Raw genomic sequence first — 23510 nt, 5'->3', positions numbered from 1 at the left:
TGCGAAACCCCTGTTGAGTTCTTCTGTTCCTCTACCAGGTAATTAAAACCTCCTTGCTGACCTTCACAAACAGAAAGCTGGTATGGAAGTCATGGTCAACTGCCTTTGTAAAGCACATTATTGAAAACAACAACAACTACAAAAGTAACCTTCCTCAGAGCAACGGATGTGGGAGGTCTTTGATTGTGCATATCAAAGAATTGCTCCCCCTGTGTGATCATAGTAAAGCCTCCCAAGGTCAGCCTGTCTACCTCCAGTAAATCAACATGGACTGACGAAAAAAGTGGACGATGCTGGATACAAGTTTTAAACCCAAATGATTTGAACTGAAAAGTAATGTGTGGAATTTTTTGACCTGTTTGCTGTATACATATATTCTTTATCATTCAAGATAATTTAATTTCATCAATGATGATTAAATTCCCCTATACAAAGAGTGTAAATCGCTTTACTGTTGCTGAATGTCCTGAATGTTTGATTCATAAATAAATTATCCATAAATAAAAGGTGTCTCTCTTAATCACTTACTGATAAACAGCTGCTCCATTTGGGATGGGTATGTATGCATGTATGTTTAAAAATGTTTGTGTGTGTGAGAAAGAAAGTGAAAGAGAGTTGTTTCACAACTGAATAAATGTGTTAACGCTGTTAAAAATAAATAACACAATCATATTTATTTCATTATAAAATAGATCGTTCTAATCCTAGATGGTGATTGGTTAATACAACGTCCTGGCCATGATAATATACCCACAATATTAATTGTTATGATGTGAAACTCCTATTCACTCTATCACTACACAGTTCACATAGGATTTTTTTTTTTTTTTTTTTGAGCACAGCAAAGTTCTGTAATGTCAGGAACTATATCTTCCACTAGAGGAATGGTGGTTTATTCATTTGCTTAATATTTTTTCTTTCTTTTATGCTGTAGCCAGTGTTGGGAAGCTACTTTGAAACTGTAGTTTAACAAGCTACAAGCTACTTGTAATTTAAAGCAGTTAAGCCATACTCAAGCTAACCTTCTGAAAAAGTAGCTACACACAAGCTACTATCAAACGGTAGTTTGCAACATTAAAGCTACTTAATGAGGCAATATTATAATGATACCAATTATACCAATTATAATGATATAAAAATTTACTCAAAAATGTATTAATAAATACATTTAATGTATTGAATATATTTAATAAATAGTAACATTAATACATTTAATAATGTCTATAAAATAAAATACAACATAAAATAAAAACTTCTAGGTTACGGATGTAACCTCTGTTCCCTGATGGTGGGAAAGAGACACTAGGGGTCTCTCTTAATTCGTGAACCAGAGGGGTGGGAGTCATCATCCAGGGAGCCGAGTCCGTTGGATCTCCTGGGGTAAAAGCGCACAGTATTACCTCATCGGAGGGAAAGGGCACTATGTGCAAGCGGTCCACTCGGTCAGTTTGTCAGCATGTACCGAGTTCTACCGGCTCGGACCTGAGAAAACACAGGACGAAACCGACTCAACCCTGAGATTGTAAAATCTTGCAAAAGGTATTGGGTGTTGCCCAAACCGCTGCTCTGCATATGTCTGCTAGGGAGGTGCCCCTGGCCAGTGCCCATGAGGACGCAACACTTCTTTTGAGTGTGCTCGGACCCACATGCTATTTTATTGAGATTGTGGTACCGCAGCCCAAAGGGGGTGCGGCAAAGTAAATAAACTTAACTGAAAATTCTCCTCCCGGCCCTCCACCGGGGGATTGAGTGGTCTGCTTACCAGCTCCGGAGCAAACATCTTGGTCCCTGGGTAGTCCGTCTCAGGAACGCTTGGGAGCCTTCCGGGTCCTCGAAGGGGTTCGTGAGACAAGGGCGTGCGCCTTCTGCAGGGTTCTCAATGCTGGGGCTGAGAGCTGGGCCCGGGTTGAGGCGGAGCTGTGTGTTTCTTAGGTGCCGCAGGAGGACATTCTCGGTGGGCAGACAGGGCATGGCCCACGCTGGAGGTGCGGCAGGCATGATGTGAGATATGGCCTCCGTGTGCTTTTTCACCGCTGAGAACTGCTGGGCGAAGTCCTCGACGTGTCGCCGAAAAGGCCGAATTGGGAGACAGGTGCGTCAAGGAAGCGTGTCTTGTCCACTTCGCACATCTTGACCATGTTCAGCCACAGATGGCATTCCTAAACCACGAGAGTGGCCATCGCCTGCCCGAGTGACTGCACTGTGACCTTCGTGGCCCTGAGGGCGAGGTCGGTCGCTGAGCGCCGTTCCTGCAGCACGTCGGGATCAGGACTACCCAAGTGCAGATTTTTAAGAGCCTTGGCCTGGTGGACTTGCAGTAGGGCCATGGCATACAGGGTGGAAGCGGCCTGTCTGGTGGTGCTGTAGGCTTTGGAGGTCATCCTACAGGCCTTGAAGGGGAGCACAGGGCAACCCCGCCAGGTGTTGGCATTCTCAGGGCACAGGTGGATCGCAACCGCTCGACGGGTGGAGAAGGGTGTCCTCCACGAAATTCGTCAGCTCATCATGCACTTCCAGGAAGAAAGGAACTAGAAGTGCATGGGGAGGCTGTGGGGTGGACGGAGGGTTCCAGTCCAGCCCCACGCTGACGGCGGCCCGGGTAAGCGTGTCGGACATCTGGGAGTCAGCCTCAGACTGGGCGTGTGGCCCGAAGGCGGCAGCCCAGTCGAGTCAGCCGCGTCAGATGTCGGACCACTCTCTGATGCAGTGGCGAGCTCATCCGGCTCATGGGGCTCAAGAGGATAGGCAGACTGGCCGTGAGGTGAGCTGCTGTTGCCTCGAGCCCGGACGGAAGTCAACGAGCGTATCGGGGGACGGTTGGCTCGTGGGGATGTACCCTGCGAAACCGAGCCCGCTGCCATCCCCTAATCACCTCCATCGCCAGCCGGGTCATCGGAGCGACGCGGGGGCGGCTGGAGTGGCGTTCCTTCTGAGGAAGGAAAGCCGCAACCGCAACGTTGCCATGGTCGTGTTCTCGCAGTGAGAACATGAGCCATCCACAAACGCTGCCTCGGTGTGATTGCTGCCCAGACACACGAGACAGCGCCTGTGGCCGTCAGGAGCGGAGAGCACTCTACCGCATACAGGAACTACACAGGGGCAGAAGGGCATCTTTATAAAGATGCATCCTGAAAAGGACGTTCAACGCCAGCTGTGTATATTGCTCTTTTAGAGAAAATAACTCTTTTAGAGAAATAACTCTTTTACTGCTCTGTCGAAGCGCCCAGGGCCAAAACTGCACTGCCGTGCAGAGAAGGGAGAAAGCAGCTGATATGCGTCGTAGATCCAACAGCAATCGTAGAGTGTGAAAATGTGATGCTAAATTTCCATCATGGTTTATTTTTTATCAGTCACATAAGTTTAAATATCCCTGATACCAGGGCTGGACTGGTAATCTGGCATACTGGGCATTTTCCCGGTGGGATGACGCACTTTGGGGCCGATCAGGGGTGGAGTGGCCATCGGGAGAACCGAGCGGGCCGGTGGGTTGGCAGCGAAATGGGGAGATGGGCCACCATAAGCTAAAATTGGCCACCGCGTTATGGAGAACAAAACGGCGTGCAGTATGGTTGCTTCTCTGCCCAAGTGTGATGTTTGTGGACCACATTTCTGCCTTCCACCTCTTCATCCTCTCATCCCCTGCATACCTGTGTTGGCCTCCTGTGGATTTGTCTCTTCGAAGACGACGAAAGAGGCACGGAAAGCACGGGGCATTGCCGTGTGACTCCAGGGAAAGGGGAGTACGTCGGCTCTGTTATGGGACTGTGACACGCAACCTTCTTCCATTCCATGTGGATCAGCTTGCCCATTGATGTGGTGCTGGCCGGCATCCTCAGGATGGCCTATATCAATGGCTGTGCCCTATTATTCCTGGATTCTTTTCTGCAGCTCCTCGTTGGATCTTTCCTCGGTACCACCATGGAGGAGTGAATCTTCATAACCTTCGTTCACTGAGCTGAGAAACACAGTCTGAGAAAGTTTCATCGCAGTTGAAGATGGTTCTTATAAATGCACGGTCTCTAGTAAACAAAAAATGTTATTTTAAATGACTTCCTCACAAGCTCTGGATTTTTTTTATGTGTTATGGAGACCTGGATTAAAAATTACCTAAGCAAAAAATATGGATAATAATTTCTGACATTGAACTCAGTAGTGAAACTTTATCTGACCACAGGCCAGTATATTTTCTGTCACTCTTACTGGCCGAATCCTCAGAAATCCATCTCTGGCATGCTTATTTCATACTCTTAATCAGCGCTCCAGTGAAGAGTTTTCTGCAACATATCAGGAAGTATGTAACTCTCTGGAAATGGACTCTGCATAACTTATAATCTTTTTAATTCCACCTGTTCAGATATTATGAATTCCATTGTGGCTCTAAGGTACAAAATGCCTGTGTCAGTGCCCTGGCATACTGACACTACATGCTCCCTTAGGCAGGCAAGTAGATATGCAGAACGCAAATGGAAAAAGGACAGACTGCAGGTTTCTTATTATATTTTGAGAGACTCATATAATATGTTTCAGAAAGGCAGCAAAATGTAAATACTTATCTGAACTTATTACTAATAATTTTCATAGACCTCAGGTTCTTTTTTCTACCATTACTTCTGTTTTAAATCCTCCTGTGCATTAATTTGCAGAGTCTTCTGTTTCTCTTTGTGAAAAATGTTGGGAAATCTTTGTGGATAAAATGACAACATTAGGATCTCAGATGTCTCACTCTGTATATACTTTGCCTTTTGCTCCATTATGCTCCTTCACCTGGTCTGAGTTCGAGACAATTGATTTGGTCTTATTTAGAGATGTTGTTTTCCATCTAAAGCCAACCATATGTCCCAAGGATGTTATTCATAATTTTTTCCTTAAGCAAATTATTGACACGGTTGGTACCAGCCTGTTATTGGTTATCAACAAATGTTTATACACTGGCTCTTTCCCAAAATCCCTTAAACATGCTGTGGTGTCACCATATCTTAAAAATCCTAACCTTGATCCCTCATCTCTGTCCAATTTTTGTCCTATTTATAATTTACCTTTTAAAAAGTTGTACTGATTCAATTACAATCTTATTTGACAGTAAATTCTATCCATGACATTTTTCAATCGGGTTTTAAAGCCTTACACAGTACAGAAACTACTCTTTTAAGAGTCTCAAGTGACATCTTTACTGAGACTGATTCTGGGAAATATATGGCTTTAGTTTTGCTCGATCTGAGTGTTGCATTTGATTTAGTTGACCATGAGGTCCTGTTAACCCATCTAGAGATATCGGTAGGCCTTAGTGGTTCAGTATTACAGTGGTTCCACTCTTATTTGACTAACAGGTGGTTTACTGTTCGAATTGGCCATCACACATCCTCTAGTGTACCGCTAAATTGTGGAGTCCCACAGAGATCAATCCTTGGACTGGTATTGTTTTCCCTGTATATGCTCCCTTTCGCTTCTATTTTTAATAAGTATGGAGTGCATTTCATTTATATGCTGATGACACTCAAATATATATTCCAATAAAACATAACTATCAACACCCCATACAACCTATGATATAAATGAACTAAAGTTATGGCTTGAAAGAAAGTTCCTAAACCTTAATGAAAATAAAACAGAAATGATCTTATTTGGGCCTAAGGAAAACTGTGTTGTTGACCTGGACCTTGGTTATCTTTCATCATACAAAACTCACTGTGCCAGAAACCTGGGTGTCCAATTTGATAATAATCTAAAATTATATACGCAGATCAGGTCTGTTATAAAGTCATGCTTTTTCCACCTTCGTCTACTCACTAAGGTTAAACCCTTTTTATCAAAGAGTAATTTTCAAACTGTGATTCATGCTTTTGTAACATCTTGTCTAGATTACTGCAATTCGCTTTACTATGGTATCTCTAAATCTTCTCTTTTCCATTACAGCTCGTGCAAAACGCAGCTTCCAGACTTCTCACAAGGACTCGTAAGTATGAGTCTGTCACAGCAATTTTAATCATGCTGCATTGGCTTCCAGACAAGTATAGAATCGATTTTAAAATCTTATTATAAGTTTACAAAGCACTCAACAATTTGGCCCATAAATATTTGACAGATTTGCTTCATCCATATGATCCATCTAGAACTCTAAGATCTTGCGATCTTGGTTTACTCATCGTGCTTAGATCCAGACTTAAAAAATGAGGTGATCTTTTAGGATCGCCGGTCCGAAAATGTGGAACAGCCTACCTCTTCATATCAGATTATCACCTTCAATTTCAGCATTCAAATCTGCTCTAAAAACACACTTATTCTCTCTTACCTTTAATATTCCATAAATATTGTGTACTGTTTAATTTCAACATAGTAATTGTTATTTTATTTTGTCTTCTGTTTAATCTATTGCAGTAATTCTTTTTATATTTTACAGCACTTTGGCCAACCTTGGTTGTTTTTTAAATGTGCTCTATAAATAAATATTGATTGATTGAAATCTGAGACTAAACTAAAACCACTTATCAGCTAGTATATCATACTGATACACACATACAGACATACTACCGAACTATACCAGACAGTTTACTATTGCACGTTTATGTTACACCATTGTATGTTTTTTATGTCATATGTTGTACTACGATCTAGATACCAGTGTATTTGCTTAAATGTATCCCGTATACCTGACTTTAAGTATAAAGAGAAGACCGTTGAAATCTTTTGAAAGTTACGAAGCAAGGTAGCTTGCAATTCGTCAGCGTTAGCAGGCAAGATCAAATTAGCTAAAATTACACAGATCAATCCTTTTTCAATTGCACTATATTTCACATGCTTTGTTCACATGCACAAGTTATGTAAGCTTACCTGCCCAATAAGATGAATGCCAATTCAGGGTCAGTTTTGATCCCCAAAACCAAAAGAAGGTCCCTCCAGGAATCAAATGCCCTCGACCACGATTACATTTCCGCTTAGCAAGACGGGATTCAGTAGATACATGTTTTTTAGTGTTTTAGCCTACTCTGAGGAGGTAGGAGTTGGTGTTGTGCTGGGAGCTCTGAAAACGTTACCTAGTGTTGCAGTTTGTTGTCGCTGCTGAATAGAGGAAGTGAAGCTATTAGGGAGGCAAGGCTCTCGGGAGTGCGCATATATCCTTTGGATTTTCCCAATAAAAGTGACCTGCTCTCTTCCCATGAAAATCAGTCTACAGTCTTTAATAGGCAACCTAGGAAGTCCAGGAAGGACAAATCTTTTTGAGTTGCATTACATTCACACATTGGTAAACTAAAAAGGCGAATATTACATGAAAATTGTTACATATTGCACCACAGAAAAGTATTATTATACTTTCTTTGCACCTTGAATACATGAGAGTATAAACAACTTAATCATGAATTTCCAAAAAGTTTTCAAAAACAATTTTTAAAAAAATAAATATTATGAATTTTTTAGTCAAAAATAAAGTTTTTTTAAACTTCACACTCAGTCTTAAATAATAATAAAGTTGTCTGCTCTGTTTTATGGGTTTTATGGTCAACAGAAACAAAAAATTATGTCTTACATGTTGTTTACACCCAATGACTTTGATTTGGTGGACAAAAGCATTTTTAATCATATTTTAAAAATTGTTTCACTGATAATTTTTTTTTTTTAGAAATAACAATAAAAGATTATTCTGCACTAGTCATGCCAACATAAATTTTTTCAGGAAATGTATCTTCTAATGAGACTTTAACTTTTTTTTTCTTCTTCTTCTTCTTCTTCTTCTTCTCCTTTTTTACTGTCTCTGGACATCACATGACATTTTTTACTTTAAGCCCCAGATAAAAATATCAATATGACTAAACTGAAAATAAACTAAAAACTATTCATCATAGAAGAGGTGTATTCAAGTAAATGGTTTGTGTGAATTGCATTTTTTATTTAATAGATCTGGAGAAAAATTAGCATCAATTCATTTACCCTTAGGACACACGGCCATAATATGAACCTGGTTAGGGTTGCCCCAGCTGTGCGTAAGGTCTCACTTAAGTTGAGATGTAAAATTCACACTAAGGGGTTAGTAACTACTAGTACCTGGGGGATACTGTATCTAAAATGAATAAGGGATAATAAATAAATACTAATATGACTGGCTGGAAAAATAGACAGTTGTTCATTTTTTAATATTTTATGTATTTAATATAAGTTGAAACTTGACACCAGGCGGCATACACAGGAAAGTGCACCATTAGATTGGTTGAATCATGCTGAAGTAAGTTTTTACATAATGTATTCTCCCATAAATGTAAATGAGTGTAAATGACAACACCACCATATATGTCGAAAGGATTGAAGTCTGTCTGCCAAAACATGAGTTCACTGATATCATTAAATATCATTCCGCTTTTTTATTCCATCTGTTACTCCTTGTCAGAGGCTTCCGTAAATATTTAGCTTATACGTAGGGTTATATACCTAAATTTAATGGCGCAACCAGTACTTTCCTTGCACATACCTTGAATCATGAAAAAAAAAGTATAAAAAAAAATACCCCTACTTTTCAGCGAGAACATGACCATGGCAACGTTGCGGTCGCGGCTATGCTTCAACAGAAAGAACGCCACTCCAGCCGCCCCCTGCATCGATCCTTTTTCCCACAGGATTGAGGACAACCCAGCTGGCGATGGAGGCAATATGGGGATGGCAGCGGGCTTGCCACCACGAACCACCCGTCCCCCGGTATGCTCGTTGACTTCCGTCCGGGCTCGAGGCAACAGCAACTCCCTCACGGCCAGCCTGCCTATCCTCTTGATCCATCTTTCTCATAGATCAGAGATGCAAAAGACGCTCAAGAGAGACCGCTAGTGTCGCTTCTTCGACACAGCGTCTCGTTCCCTCCATCAGGGAACAGAGGTTACATCCGTAACCTAGACGTTTTAAAAGCAGCTGGGCTGTCAAGCTACTTGTAGTTAGCTACTCCCCAACACTGTCAGTAGCCATTGTATAAAAGCCATAAGGCAGTCAAGACTGTTCTATATTGGTAAAATAGGCATGTCTAAAAGGCGTTATTAAGCATGATGCGAAACAATCGTACCCAACCCCTTCAGCCGCTACTATAACAACCAAACTATATTCACAATATAACATGACCTCTTGTATTCTATTGTTTAACTGTCATATTCCTTGCTGCTTATTTTATAAAAGCAACTTTTCAGAGGGTGCTGGAGTAAACAGCCACGACACTGGAAAAATGTGACCACACAGATCAAATCCACTAGCTGACAGGAGAGTTTTTCAATAGCGATGGAGTTGAACAGAAGAAAAAAATAATTAAATGAAAGGAAAGGAAAGGATAGGAGAAAAAATGTGTCACTTGCAGCTGTGGACTCCTAATCCCTCAGAGAGAAAGGAGGGAGAGAGTGAAAGAGAATCTGTGAGTGACACATAAAGGATGCAAAGATCCAAAACTGACAATAAAATCCAGTTGGACATTTTTCAACTTTATCCTGTGTGTTCTGGTGGTGGTCTGTGGCATCACAAATATAATAGCTCTCTGCTGTATAGAGGGATATTTAGAGAAGGTCTCCTTCATTTTAATTGATTATGTATTGTTTCTCAGTAGAACTAACCTGTAGTGCTGTAGCACAAATTGTTTTGTTCATAACTCTTTTATAAATGAGGCCAAATCTGTGGCGGTATGAGGCAGGACTGGGCCATTTTGTCAGCAAGGGAGGTCCAAAGAGAATTTAACGTCTTCTCTGGAGTGGATGGATTGCCACCTACCCATGCAATCGTGCACCGTGTGCAACAGAGAGAACACAATAGAGAAATAAAAGATCTTTTGTGAAGGCAGAGAGGATGAAGGGAGAGAGAAATTAGACATTTGAAGACATTTTCATTGACCATGACAAACATTTTTATGGTTTTAACTATTAAGAATTATAATTAGGAAAGATTAGTCTTCTTGCTAATGTCATGTGTGAAGGTTTTGGACTGCATGAAGGCTGTCAAGGACAAGACATACATGCACACTACATGATCTTAATGTTACAATCCACTCTATTTAAAATTAATGTTCAGAAAAATAAGAAAAAAGAAATGTTGGCACAATATAATGTGTAAATTCCTAAAATGGGTTTTATTTATCATAACGTTGCCACTTTTCGCCATAAGTTTATATTAAGTTCATTGAACTGTGCTGAGCCAACCACACAAAAATCTAAATTTGCCAATCAACAGTTGTCATGTTGAATCTAATGAGCATGCGCAAGAGGAAAGGAATTTTGCGAAACTCTTGTAGGTTCAAGGATTTGGTGAGAAACAGCCCGAAAATGAAGAGCCCTATTTTAAGGGCGCTAATAAGCTCTAAGTGCAGCACTACAGTATATGATAAGTCATACACGCCAAGTCAGTGGGCATGGCCACTGAGTTTTGTTATTTTCGTGCAGTGTAGGTGCAAGTAGGTTAATTCTGAGGTTCTTCTTCGGTTATTGCACCATCTGCATCCAATTATATATTCCATTCCCTGTCAAGCACCAGTGATATAAACAAACACAGCACATTCACAAGAAGTTTGTAGTGTAAATGGGCTTTATGCAATGAATTAAAATAATAGAAATATGGACTTGCATTCTTTTGTGCATTAACTGCATGCTTTCTGAATTTCTGGCATATTTCTCATGGCACGCTCCTTTAATACGCATGGAAAATGTGGTTCTCATCAGGACTTGAGTGTAGGCTTATTAATCGTTAGTTTTATATTAACAGTCATTGGATCGGCCTCCCAGGATAGGCTGTAGATATGATTCAGATTGTCTCTGAAAAACAAATTAATTTTTGTGGCAGCGGGGGCGTGGTCAAGCGCCCGTCCGGGAGAGAAAAGCGGTAAGGGCGCTCACACCTGAGCTAAAATGATGACTAACACCTGTCTCTAATTTCAGTAACATGAGGAAAGCGGCATAAAAGGGCAGCAGTGACGGAGCATGGGAGCGACAACCCGTCCAAGAAAAAACGCAGAACCAGAGAGTGTATAGAAAAATAAAAGCTTACCCCTTAAGCAGAGACTTGTTTCGGTCCCTTCCTTTGGGCGCGTGTCACATTGGTGCAGAAATCCGGGACATTTTTTTTTTTTGGTTATGGAACAAGGTCGCCCCATAGAGTCCTCCCAGCTGGCGGAAATCCTCCAGTCCCTCGCCACTCTCCATCAAGGCCACCAACAATCCCTGCTTGAGCTCCGCCAGGATCAAGATCGGCGGTTCTTCGAGATCATGCGGGCTCAGGCAGAGGACCGACTTGCTATCCGGAGCCTCCTCAGCCAGGAGGCTGCGTCGGCCCCAGACGCGACCCCGGACATTCGCGCTACGCTGCCCCCGCCCACGTTACAGAAGATGGGGGTAGCAGATGATCCCGAGGCCTTCCTCGACCTGTTTGAGAAGACGGCTGACATCTGGGGCTGGCCGCCCGAACAGTGGGCAGCCCGTCTAATTCCTCTCCTGTCCGGGGAAGCACAACTCGCGGCACAACAACTGCCGGCGACTAACCTCCTGGCTTACTCTGACCTAAAGAGGGCCATTCTGCAACGGGTTGGTCAGAGCCCGGAGGAGAATCGCCAGCTCTTCTGGAGCATGAAGCTTGAGAAGTCCGACCGCCCGTTTGCGTTTGCTCAACGGCTCCGGGACGCCTGTCGGCGGTGGCTGCTCGCGGGGGACCGCGACGTCGAGGGAGTCATCGATCAGGTGGTACTGGAGCAATTCGCGCAACGACTGCCCAGGAGAACGGCAGAATGGGTCCAGTGCCACCGCCCGGCGTCGCTGGAGGCAGCTGTCCAGCTCGCGGAGGACCACTTGGCGGCGATACCGAGGGCAGATGAGCCCTCCCCCTCTCTCTCTCTCTCCCCTTCCCCTGTGTCTTCCCCTGCCTCTCCCCCCCCTGCTCCCTCTCGCTCTGCTCTCTCCCCAGGGCCCGTTCCTGCCCCCCGCAGGCGTGGAGGATACACCAGGCCAGCTTCCCGGCCGTGGGAGAACCCACCTAACCCTTCTCCGTCCTTCAGCCGCTCTCCTCCTCAGGTGGTAGCGCCCGCCAGCACGGGTGCGGCCGTGGCGCCTGGGCCGGTCTGCTGGAAGTGCGGAGACCCGGACCACTTCCGGGATCAGTGTCCGCTGATGGAGGTGGGGACGGTGGTGCGGGTCTCCGATGTCCCGCAGGCTGCCCCCGGTCGGGCTGGAGTGTACCGGGTCCCGGTAAGGATCCAGGGGGGTACATACCAAGCATTGATGGATACCGGCTGTAATCAGACCACCATCCACCAATGCTTGGTTCGACCCGGGGCTTTGGGCACAGCTAAACGGGTGAGGGTGAGGTGTGTGCATGGGGATATTCACAAGTACCCCTTGGTGACTTTAGCGATCAAATTCCGCGGAGCACAACATAGTGTGGAGGCAGCGGTTAGTTCCCGCCTCACCCATCCGCTAATCTTGGGTACTGATTGGCCGAATTTTAGAAGTGTATTAGAGGGAGTTTGTGCGGATGGGTCCTGCATGAAAGTGAAGAGGTGTGTGATGTGCGATGCTTTGGCGGGGGAGGCGGAGCCGGGGCCGTCCTCGGCTGCTCCGAGTGACGAGGGAAGGGGCGAGGGGGTCACCCCTCCTCTCAGGGAGTTCCCTGAGGGGGACTTTCCCTTGGAGCAGTCGCGGGATGAAACCCTTAAGCACGCTTTTGACCAAGTGAGAGTAATCGATGGTCAACAACTCCGGCCGGGTATTGCCATCTCATATCCATATTTTTCAGTTATTAAAGATCGGTTGTACAGAGTGACGCAGGATGCTCAAACAAAGGAGGAGCTGACACAATTGTTGATTCCACAGAGCCGCCAGGAAATGGTTTTCCAGGCGGCTCACTATAATCCTATGGCCGGTCACCTAGGGGAACGGAAAACACTTTTTCGTTTAATAGCCCGTTTCTATTGGCCGGGCATTGGCGGCGACGTCCGCAGGTGGTGTGCGGCGTGCCGTGAATGTCAGCTGGTAAACCCACCGGCCACCCCAAAAGCGCCTTTGCGCCCCCTTCCATTGATCGAGGTTCCCTTCGAGAGAATTGGAATGGACCTCGTCGGGCCATTAGAACGTACGTCACGCGGACATCGCTTTGTGTTAGTCCTGGTGGATTACGCAACGCGGTATCCGGAAGCAGTGCCTCTGAGCAACATCTCAGCACGTAGTGTTGCCGGGCACTCTTCAAGATAATCTCCGGGTGGGGTTCCGAAAGAAATCCTCACCAACCAAGGCACTACTTTTATGTCACGAACACTTCGCGAACTTTACGAACTATTGGGCATTAAGTCGATTCGCACTAGCGTGTACCATCCGCAGACGGATGGACTGGTGGAACGATTTAATAAAACACTCAAAAATATGATTCGTAAATTCGTGCACGAAGACGCTAGGAATTGAGATAAGTGGCTGGACCCCCTGTTATTCGCAGTACGAGAGGTTCCACAAGCCTCCACGGGATTTTCCCCGTTTGAGCTGCTGTACGGGCGACGCCCACGCGGGGTCCTCGACGTCATCCATGAAGCTTGGGAGGAGGGACCTTCTAATGCTAAAAATGAAATTCAATACGTTCTTGATCTTCGAGCAAAACTCCACACACTGGGGCAATTAACACAGGAGAATTTGCTCCGGGCTCAAGAACGCCAGCGCCGGCTGTATGACAGGGATGCTCAGCTACGAGAATTTGCACCGGGAGATAAAGTACTTGTACTACTCCCAACATCGAGCTCGAAATTACTCGCCAAGTGGCAAGGACCCTTTGTGGTCACACGACGAGTTGGGGATCTCGATTATGAGGTTAAACGTACCGATAGAGGGGGCGCGCGTCAAATATATCACCTCAACCTCCTGAAATTGTGGAGGGAAGAGGCAGCCTCTGTGACGTTGGCAACGGTATTTCCGGAGAGGGCGGAGCTCGGTCCGGAGGTAAACAAAGCCCGCAATCCTAACGCCCCGGTTCCTTGTGGAGACCACCTCTCCCCACGCCAACTCACAGAGGTTTCCGAACTACAAAAGGAGTTTGCAGACGTGTTCTCTCCCCTACCTGGCCGCACAGACATCATACAACACCACATCGAGACCGAGCCGGGCGTAGTGGTACGTTGCCGCCCCTATCGCTTGCCCGAACACAAAAAGAAAATAGTTCGGGAAGAATTGGACGCGATGCTTGACATGGGAGTAATAGAAGAATCCCACAGCGATTGGTCCAGCCCGGTCGTCCTTGTTCCAAAGAGCGACGGGTCTGTACGTTTCTGTGTGGATTATAGAAAAGTCAACGCGGTGTCTAAATTTGACGCATACCCAATGCCCCGTGTTGATGAACTGCTCGATCGGTTAGGTACTGCTCGGTTTTATTCGACCTTGGATCTAACGAAGGGATATTGGCAGATCCCCTTGACACCAATATCCCGTGAAAAAACGGCCTTCACCACGCCGTTCGGATTACACCAATTCGTGACGCTTCCTTTCGGTTTGTTCGGGGCACCAGCCACGTTTCAGCGCCTCATGGATAGGATCCTCAGACCGCATACTGCTTACGCCGCTGCCTATCTAGATGATATCATCATTTATAGCAATGATTGGCAGCGGCACTTACAACATTTGAGGGCCGTCCTGAGATCGCTGCGGCGGGCGGGGCTCACGGCAAACCCGAAAAAGTGCGTGGTTGGGCGTGTGGAGGTACGGTATCTGGGGTTCCACTTGGGTCATGGCCAGGTGCGTCCCCAAATTGACAAGACCGCGGCGATTGCGACTTGCCCTAGACCCAAGACCAAAAAGGGGGTGAGGCAGTTCCTGGGGCTGGCTGGCTATTACAGACGGTTTGTACCTAATTATTCGGATGTCACCAGCCCGCTGACTGACCTTACTAAAAAGGGGGCTCCAGATCCGGTCCAATGGTCGGAGCAGTGCCAACAGGCGTTTACACAGATTAAAGCTGCACTTTGTGGGGGGCCGCTTTTGCATGCACCTGACTTCTCTCTCCCTTTTGTTTTGCAGACGGACGCTTCAGACAGAGGGTTGGGGGCCGTACTCTCGCAGGTGGTGGAGGGAGAGGAGCTCTCCTTGAGGGAGACTAAGTACAGCACCGTAGAGAAGGAATGTCTGGCCATCAAGTGGGCGGTCCTCACCCTCCGATACTACCTGCTGGGGCGGGCCTTCACCCTCTGCTCGGATCATGCCCCACTGCAGTGGCTCCACCGCATGAAAGATACTAACGCCCGGATCACCCGTTGGTATCTGGCCCTCCAGCCTTTTAAGTTCAAGGTGGTCCACAGACCGGGGGTGCAGATGGCTGCCGCTGACTTCCTCTCCAGAAATGGGGGGGAGTGGTAGGCAGGCCGGATGACGCCCCGGCCTGAGTCGGGCGGTGGGGGTATGTGGCAGCGGGGGCGTGGTCAAGTGCCCGTCCGGGAGAGAAAAGCGGTAAGGGCGCTCACACCTGAGCTAAAATGATGACTAACACCTGTCTCTAATTTCAGTAACATGAGGAGAGCGGCATAAAAGGGCAGCAGTGACGGAGCATGGGAGCGACAACCCGTCCAAGAAAAAACGCAGAACCAGAGAGTGTATAGAAAAATAAAAGCTTACCCCTTAAGCAGAGACTTGTTTCCGTCCCTTCCTTTGGGCGCGTGTCACAATTTTAATCTGTTCCTCAATAACAGCAACAAAAAAGTACTGTATGCCTTCAGAATTCTAGAAATATTATGCAAAAGCTATGGATGACTCCTTTTTTTATATTGTGGGGTGTTTTGTTGGAAGTGCAATTAATGATTTGACTTAAAAATGCATGTTAATATGCAAATTTCCTGCTTAAATTATGTCCACATACAGTAATAATATCTGACTTCAATATCATCATATTCAACATGCAAACTTAAAAACATCCGGTTTCCACTGAACAAGTTACTTACTGCAGTCAAAATAAATGCAAAGACATAGTACATTATTTTTATTCACATTTCCTTTCACAAACAGTTGGCTGTGCACTAAGGTGTTGGAGTTGGGGGTCCCATTTGCCCCATTATATCTTACAGTGTACTGTACATGGTGGCATGAGAACATTGTTTAGTCATATTTGACCTCATATCTTTCACAGTGATATTACTTTGGCAATTAAAAATAGTAGTTTGCAAATGGATTTTGCATGCTTGCTTTATTAAAAGTTCAAATCTACCAACAGTAGCTGTATGACAAGTGGGCCTTTTTAGATCAGATATGATAACAATAATAGTGATCTGTGAAATATCATCATTTATGCCAAATCCTTAGTTTGTAGTGATCCACAGATCCTAATGAAAATTTTTAAAAGGCCCAAATCTCAAACAATCTTTTGCAAACAGGGTGTTCTCTTTCATTATCTCGTGTTCGAGATCCACCTATGGGAAGGGCATCCGTACCTGACCTCTGCAGAAGCATCCAATTGCACCAAGTCTGGCTAGACAGACAGAAGCACGTGACCTATGCTTGGTAAGGACCCACCCCCTTACCTAAGGGCATATAACAACCTGCACGCGCTGCTGCTCCTCAGTTGACATTCGCTTCTCGCGACCTCTGTTTTCTCTCAGCTCGGTTGGATTTGGACTTTCACTAATTTGTCTACAGGAGGACAAATCACTCAGATCAGCCTCCGCCAGACGTGACTGTCTTGTTTCAGCCAGGTTAGCTGTTTCTTGTTTATTGAAAGCCACCCACGCTCACTTAAACTACCACCAGGCTGCCCGCCTTTCTCTCTCACCACTTCCCCTGCTCCACGCAAAGGATTTTACGGAGTTTCGCCCTAAATATGGCATTTTCCTCTGGGGTCAGCCTATCGTGTGCCTGCCCGGCCACGTGTGGTGCCCTCATCACAGCCAGAGACCCTCATCCTTTCTGTGTCGTTTACATGGGTCTCAAACACGCAGAGGAGGCTCTAGAGTTTCCGGAAAACTGTAGCCACTGCCTGGCGCTGCCTAAAAAACTCTGGCGCTGGAGGCTCAAGATCGCCGCTACCCAGTGCACCGACCTCGAACTCTCTGACTCCGATGGGGGAAACGGTGATGACGACGCGCTCCTGGGTCCCTCCCGGGGCGCAGCCTCTCTTAGCTGGGCAAATCAAAATAACCCGCCGTTCCCTGAGGTCATTCTCTCAGGGTACCCCTCGTTCGCCAATGAGCCGGCTGGTTCTGGTGACGAAGACGATGCAGGCCTTCTCGAGGGTTCGGAGAACGAGGATACCATCCCGTCTTCTATGACTCCCCAGGCTAATGCCCCCGCGGCCCTCCCCCAGTACGTCATCGAGGTTTGTGAGCGAGCCTCAATATCGAATGGCCAGCCCTACAAAGTGCCACTGACCAAGAGAGGGACGTGTACGATGGGAAACTCCTGGGACCCCCTCCTGGCCCGAGAAAACAAATTCTTCCCGTCCTCCCTGCATTTGCAAAGCATATGAGGTATTTTTGGGGGGACCCGCTTGACCTCAAACACGGCCTTGCGGGCCTCGAAGTGAAGGATATGACGCCATTGGCATGGGTGACCCCCCCCCGCAATCGAGCCCTCTATCGTCACCTCTCAAGGTGGCCTAATTGTCCCCCCCAAGCCTGTTTACCCCAACAAAATGGAACGATTTTATGCCTCCATACACCAGGCCTCTTTCAAAGCCTCGGCCTTGGCTGTCAGGGCCCTCAACGTCTCCTCCCTTCTCTCTGCATACCAGGCTGAACTCCTGGTCGACATGGGGCAGCAACTAGAGAAAGGGACCCTCACACCCTCTCTGTGGATTGTCACAGTCAATGACCTTGTTCTCTGTGATGCCCGTCAGGCCCGTCGGGCGCTCTATGGCTTTCTCAGTGGCCGGAGAACGTGCGCTTTGGCTTAATCTGTCGGGCCTCCCTGACAGTGAGAAGCGGCGCATTGTGGGTGCCCCTGTAGAGCCTAGCCAGTCTCTCTTTGGCCCTGCCATCGCTTGACGACAAGAAAAAGGAGGACAGGTAAGACAAAGCCACGCAATAAGCCACCTACTCAGCAGAGTAACCCATCCTCTGCTAAGCCCTGGGGTAGAATGTCTATTGCCGCGGCTGCGAAACGTAACTCTAAACGTAAGCGGCCGGCCTGATGCACGGCCTCAGGGAGCTTGGAGTCCACGTTCTCGGGCCACCGGCCCCCCGGACTCTTATTCTACCCTCCTAGTTCACAAAAAAAAGGAGGTTTTCACTCGGTGGGCTCTTTGGGATTCCCCCACGGGTGGTTGCCACTATATAGAATTCTATATGACTGTAAGTGGCAAGTGTTTGAAGGGTGGTGTGATAGGCATGGTTCCACATCATATCAGTGTTCAGTCTCTGATATTTTGTGTTTTTTACAAAACCTTATGGATAAAGGCAGGACTTTTTCCACTATTAAGGTCTACCTGGCGGCTATTTCTGCTTGTCATTTTGGGTTTAATGGCTCAACGGCAAGGCAGCACCCCCTTATTCTTAGATTTATGAAGGGTGCCCGCCGTTCTCTCCCAGTTACTAGGAGAACTGTCCCTGAGTGGGACCTCTCCATGGTGCTGGAGATCTACCTATCTAACTCCGCTTTGCAACTTATTCCCATTACCAAGCACTATTATATCACTATAAAAATTAAAAAATGGTAGAACAGTCTGTGTTTACTTAACGTAAATCACTTTTTCACTAATGTCAGTGTATGGACATTCTGTTTTGATGGCAATCCCAAATAGATTAGAACACAATCACACACAATTTTGCAAGGTAAAGTCACTGGAATCTAGCAATCTCTGCGTGTGTGTGTGCGTGGGTGCGCGCACGCTGTGTGTGTGTGTGTGTGTGTGTGTGTGTGTGTGTGAAAGAGAGAGAGAAACAGACAGACAGACAGACATACAGCATGCAGAGCAGTTCAACATGAAAACAGCCAAATCTCGAACATTTAGGGAATCTAGAAACCAGACTGGATGCTTTATTAAGGTTATAAAAAGAGGACATGTCCGTGAACAGAGGTGTATGGTCATAGGTTCCATTTAAACATCTTCCGATTTATGGCATTATTGCTGCATTAACGAGGGCCGCCTTCTCTTGCACTCTGCTGACAACAACTCTGTCTGTACCTCATTCACATACACTCACAGTGCGACATGAGATATGAACCTTGTAAGATGATTAATAAAAATCAACAAGGAGCTTGGTTTAAAAGTTTTTCATCTTTGTTATCTTCCAAAATGACAGACAGTATTTGGAATTATTACTATTATTAATGGCAAGTGACAGAGAATTAGTTTAAAGCAACCTTTGCTGGTTTGACTTGAAATGTTTCAGCATTGGTAGCTTTTGTAGGGGCTTATCTTTGTGACATTCATTTGCAAGTAGTTTTTAAGCCACCTGTAGTTGTTATAACACCCTTTAATAGCAAATAATGATCCAGAACCTTAGCTGCTCGCCATCACCAATAACACTAGCTTATAACAACAACTAATCGGAAGTGTGGAGCATCCGAGAGGAAGTATCTCGCCGCAGTGGACCAATGAAGAAGTCAGGAAAAAGGTGGATTTGAACCCACATAATAGTATTGTCAACAAAACTTAAATTCATTCATTAACAGAACTTCAGTGCTTGAAGTGGGCAGGCACTCACCAATATGAAGTACCTGCACTTCTCTAATTTAGTCTACAGAGTACTGGTAGTTTTTTTGCGTACAACAACTTCTCAGAGTCTCCTGGTACTGTGTATTTACTTTATTTTGTCAGTTATTTCTTAAGTCAGTTGGTGATTCGATGCAGCCCTCCGACTGATTTTGATCAAATCCCATCACAATCTAAACTCAGCGGTGAGATTAACAACACTTAGCAGCAGGTGCAAGTGTTAAACCCCCAAATTCACAAAATGTGCAGGAGAAAAGAAAGCTAATTTCCCCTAATTGAAAGGAAGGATAAATAGGAAAAAGAAGAACAGACATATTGCTGTTTATTTTATGTATAAAAGACATTTCATTGCCATTGTTTTTCTTCTGTGGGTCGATATTTCCAAAGATAGGCTACAGACTAACAGATCTAAATGTTCTTCCTCATTTTTCATAAATAATAACCCTACATTGAATGTTTTTTTTTTCAAACTAAAGTTAATCAAAACCTATTTGTTATTTGAGTGTGTGAAGTAATGTTTGTTCTTCAGCCAAATTTAAGAAATAATTAGCCAGATCTTATAAATGTTAATTAAATAACCCTAACTGTTTTAATGTAAATTAACACATATGTCACATGTTAGTTACAATGAAAGTCTTAGGTAAGACAAATTTAGAAAAGTTTGGCCACTCAAGAAAGTAGATGACGAGCCCTGCCGTATAGTAGCTTTAAACCCGCAAATGTATTTTTAAATAGGCTAAACATATGTTGTGAACAAAGCAAAATATCGAGTTTAATACTAAAATTCTTCTACTTCAAGCACTACATAACTTTTATAAACTCAACTAGAATTTTAGATGAATTAGTTACTAAACCTTTGTAATTGGACCTAGTGTTCTAAAGGTGCACCTAAGAATACTTGGGTCACTAATTGCATGAAACAAGACAGTCTCTTGTTTTATTGCCTATTGTAAGTGTTTGGGAACAGGTAGAGGGACACATTAGAGAGAGAGACATAAGAGAGGGGTTATTTTATATCCTGAGGAAGTGATGAGGTACGACCAGGGGTGGAGAAACAAAAAGAGGGAGGTAGAGCCCCCCCCCATCCCCCCACAGTTCACTGGAGGGTTTGATGTACAGTCAGAGCTGAAAAATTAGATTTCAGCTTTACAGTGAGGGGGCTTTAGTTCTTTAAAAGAGCCATTTTTTAACTATACTTCACACTTTTCAGTCATGCTATGGTCAGGTGTAGCCTACTTCCCTAAAGATAACATTTTTATGACAAACACTCCTTGGGCTGGCATTTTTTGTTCTTGTCACATAATATTTAGTGTGGATAATATGTGAATAAAGACTCAGGGCTTGTTTCTCCCCTCACTTGGATGGACATGTAAGTGCCAGCTTTACAGGTCACATACAGATGTTGCTCTACAAATATTTGTTCACTTTGTTCAGGTCCAAAAAAAGTGGATGGGTGTTCATCCTAGATTGTTGCATAAAAATACATGCCATAAATTATTTCTTTTACCAATATTTTATTTATTTTACATGAAAATAATAGTTAATTAAATGCTAAGAAATAGTGAAATCAAATAGTTCTGCATGATAGTAATTAATATAATAATAAATATACTGTATATTTATAAATATAATAATAATAATTCACTCGCTGATCCCAATAACGCACAGATGATGAGAAACGAAATAAACATATTTAGAACAGAAACAAAATCCCTCAATAGGCAATAATAACTTTTTGAATAATTTTATTTAAAATGGTAAAGTTAAATATGCTGTTGTGTGATCTATTAAGAATAAAGTGTCTGATACATTCTTTGTTTCATAGAAGAATAAAATTGTGTTCTTTTATCTGATTTACCTGCCCCTGTAAGTCTTGTAAATGTAAACAAACTGTGGTTGCTGGCTTTACATAACTATTAAACAATCTCTTCTTATCCAAGTGAGCTGTAATAAGCTCTCAGCAGATGGCGGTAATTCACTATTTTTGTTTGTAATCTGCCATTACAAATGAAGAAGAAGATGCTGCCTGGTTCTGATCAGCAGATAGAAATATGCTGCCAGATCGTATGACGTTTTGATGGTAAAAGTATGGCTTCTACGCAATAAGGAAGACTATTAGATATAATCTGACCAACATGATGTAGCGTTTGGTCACTCTACACTGCAACTTGCTGGAAAAAAGTAGTTTACTACTGGTAAAGCTCTGTTTTAAAAGCAGCTGAGCTACTGTCAAGCTACTGAAAATTTTTGTAAAGTTAGTAGCGTCACTACATGTAGTAGCTACTCCCCAATAGTGTCTATTAGTAAATTAGCCTGAATAGTTACAGTGATTATGTAGGTGTAGAGTATAAACGGAAAATCATGAACTCATTAATTCTGAATGCAATGCACACATTTGTGCGAAGGATCCTAAAAACCCCACACCCTGTGACTCCCCATCTAAATCACGAGGTAGTGCCAGCAAGTCTGGGAGTTAGAATGCTTCTTGACGTTTTTACAACCCAAAGAGCCTCTCCAGAGACACTCGTGATATCGCCATCTACACACTGAAAATCTATACACTCATACCATTTAAAACCACAAAATGGCTTATTTTTAAGGAAATATGTTTTATTCCTGTATGCTTGGGTATTTCTGCTGTTATATCAAACTAGTTAAGATTGTTTAGTTGTGTAGTTAAACTCTGAGGGCTTATATAAATAATCTTAAAATATATATTCACTTTTAAGTGTACCAAATACAAGTTTCTTGGTATCAAATTAAACCTTACGACTCGCCCTAGCTGAATATATATATAAGGTTACATTAAAATGTATTCTGCTATGTTTTACCATCTTTTGAGTGATTCAAACCACATCCGGACCCTGTCATAAATTAGGCAAAAGACCAGCCTTGACAAGACAAAGGGAACCTTCTCGCGCCAAAACTGAGGAGCCTCATTGGGTCATTCCTCCCAAAGGAGGTGTGACCTCCCTACCTTAGAAGTCAGGATCTGGTGTTGAATCGTCCTCTTTTGTCCTCTTCCTCTTCGCTCTTCGCGCTTCTCTCTTTTCAAGCTCTCTCATTTTTTTTTCTTTGTCTTTTATTTTATTTGCCGTTTATCTCAGTCTTTTCCTTGTCTTCGGACAAAACTCAGCTCCCTCAGTCAACAACTACTCTTTAAAGGGGTCATATAATGGTACATGCACTTTTTCAAGTTGATTGTACTGAAATGTGTGTTGGCTGTGCCTGTACACAACCATCCTATTATGATAAAAATCCATCCAGTGTTTTTGTTTTAATCTCCTTATATATTTTCCCCTGCCTCAAATCGAGCCGTTCGACCGTGTGACGTCACACGGTCGGACGCCCCTCCCAGGATTGTTGATTGACAGCAGTGTTTCAACACAGACCCGCCCTCGCTCATGAGCGAGCTGTCAATCATAGTCCGTCATCATTGTTGATACACTGGAGCAGAATGGCGCCTAAGCGATTGTGGTGTTCTGTTCTTCGGTGTAATAACGAACACAGCAGTCATTTTGATGTTCCTAAATCTGAACCGCTGAAGACGCAGTGGCTGAGTTTTGTTTATGATGGGAATATTCCCCACGAGCAACGTCAATGCGTTCATGTTTGCGCTGAATCATTTTTCACCAGACTGCTTTATAAGCGAGGGTCAGTATAAATCTGGTTTTGCTAAGAAGCTGCTGCTGAAAAAGATTCGGTACCAACTATTTATATTCCCTCTGCACCTCCAGAAGAAGTAAGTGTAACGTTTTATTAACCTTTATATTAATCTTTGCAAATCGCTTGCACGCTTCACAATGAATGTGGCTAATGTTTACACTCAGGGTACATTACGGCATGTTTTCCATAACGTTACGACGTTCTCAATATAATTCATAATCCCACGTTTATAATGAACA

Source organism: Xyrauchen texanus, chromosome 18 (assembly GCF_025860055.1).
Source record: "Xyrauchen texanus isolate HMW12.3.18 chromosome 18, RBS_HiC_50CHRs, whole genome shotgun sequence".
Classification (NCBI taxonomy): domain Eukaryota; kingdom Metazoa; phylum Chordata; class Actinopteri; order Cypriniformes; family Catostomidae; genus Xyrauchen; species Xyrauchen texanus.
The sequence above is the reverse complement of the archived record's forward strand: the minus strand, read 5'-3'. Positions refer to the sequence as shown.